This window comes from Equus quagga, chromosome 1 (assembly GCF_021613505.1).
Source record: "Equus quagga isolate Etosha38 chromosome 1, UCLA_HA_Equagga_1.0, whole genome shotgun sequence".
NCBI lineage: Eukaryota > Metazoa > Chordata > Mammalia > Perissodactyla > Equidae > Equus > Equus quagga.
This window is the reverse complement of record NC_060267.1, coordinates 122,170,358-122,172,608: the sequence shown is the minus strand read 5'-3', so window position 1 is coordinate 122,172,608 and position 2,251 is coordinate 122,170,358.

Here is a 2,251-nt window from a genome sequence, read left to right as displayed (position 1 = left end):
TCTTTCACTTAGTAACATGCATTTAAGGTTACAACATGTCTTTTCCTGGCTTGTTTGTTTTTAGTGCTGAATAATATTCCATTGTCTGGTTGTGGCACAGTTTATTTATTTATCCATTCATCTACTGAAGGTCATCTTCATTGCTTCCAAGTTTCGGCAATTATGAATAAAACCGCTATAAACATCCCTGTGCAGGTTTTTGTGTGGACGTAAGTTTTCAACTAATGTCAGTGCCTCCGCATTCGGTGAATACCAAGGAGTGCGATTCCGAGATCATATGTTAAGGCTATGTTTAGCTTTTTTAGAAAATGCAAAACTGTCTTCCAAGGTAGCAATGCCTTCCTTTTGAGTTTTATTGTTTTTGTTTCAGAAACCAGGAGTCTGGGCTCAATTATAATACCTAAGTCACAGGGTGGTGATTTGGATTAAGTGAGAAAGTAAATAGCAAAATGGTCAGTCATGTACACAGGGTCTGACATAAAGAGGTTGCAATTTTTTTATTCATGCAGAGCTGCTCAGTGACCTGGGAATGGAGATATGGAGTCAAGAGAAGATTTTTATGACTGGTTCAGCCATTAAATTATGGCTTTTTAAGGCCTCAACCAAAGTGTTTTGCAGAGAAAGAGGAGGGGAGGGGGGATGTCTGAAGGAGTAGGTAATGTTTTAGACATCAAGGATAAATAAGACATTGGACAAGAGGCAGGTTTCTTAACCCAGCAGATTATAAGAATCATGGAACCAGTATAAAAAATGAAGTCCAGGGGTTGTCCCCGTGACTGAGTGGTTAAGTTTGTGCGCTCCGCTTCCATGGCCCGGGGTTCGCCAGTTCAGATCCTGGGTGCGGACCTACGCACCGCTCATCAAGCCATGCTGTGAAGGCATCCCACATAGAAGAACTAGAATGACCTACAACTAGGATATACAACTATGTATTGGGGCTTTGGGGAGAAGAAGAAGAAAAAAGAGGAAGATTGGCAACAGATGTTAGCTCAGGGCCAATCATCCTAAAAAAATAATGAAGTCAGAAGGGTAAGATGTTTATAAAGAAGAAAAGGCTATTATGGACACACAATAAGATTAATTTGAAGAACAATAGAAATTCTTATTTGTGCTCAACCAGGAGACTATGGTTTAATGGCAGACATTTTTGTTTAAATTTCCTATAATGGGAAGATCATGAATCCACTTTATGTTTTCCTATTATGTCCTGTACTGCAAAGAAAAAATAGCTTGGTTTGTCCTTGAATATAACAATAGATACTTGCTGAGAAAAATCATTTGCTGCTATAATCTGTGTCAGGTAAGTGTCACAAAAGTGACCTATAATTATTAGTTGCCACTTCAAAAGAGGGGAGCAATTACAGCAAGGGCACTTCTGTGTTATAATTCAATGTGACAGGCTTGCCAAACTGATGGGCAGTAAATGCCCAAGGCACAAGGTTTTAGGATAATTTCTACATCCAATAGAGTGGAGATCTTTGTCAGAAAATATGAAAATTAGCTGAGCAAATTTCATCTTGATTATTATTACATATGTCTTGGAAACCTAGCCAGAGCTTCATATTAGGTCAAATATTGAACAAAACCCAATTATGGCAGATAATTGGTTCACTCTTTAGGATGGTTTATGTCAACTTGCTCAAGGAAAAAGTTAAGAAATTAAGCAATGTCATGTGAGTGGCTGTCAGCTGGAAATAGGTCAGCAACAAAAGATTTATATGATGATATAGTTGAAGCCATAGTAATTATTCATTAGAAATGGCCAGTAGTGCAAAAAGAAAACAGGAAGGTCATTTTTTATTGTTATTTAACTTAAAAAAATTAACTATTTTATTGAGGTCATATTAGCTTATAACATTGTATAATTTTAGGTGTACATTATTATATTTCAGTTTCTGTATAGACTGCGTTGTGTTCACCACCAATAGTCTAGTTTTTGTCTGTCCATACATATGTTAACCTCTTTTGTCCTGCCCGCAATCTTGTTCCCCTCTGGTAACCACTAATCTGTTCTCCTTATCTATGAGTTTGTTTATCTTCCACATATGAGTGAAATCATAAGATGTTTGTCTTTCTGTGTCTGGCTTATTTTGCTTAACATAATACCCTCAAGGTCCATCCATGTTGTTGCAAATGACACAATTTTGTCTTTTTTGTGGCTGAGTAGTATTCCATTATATATATATATATATATATATATACCACACCTTTATCCATTCATCTGTTGATGGGCACCTGGGTTGCTTCTATG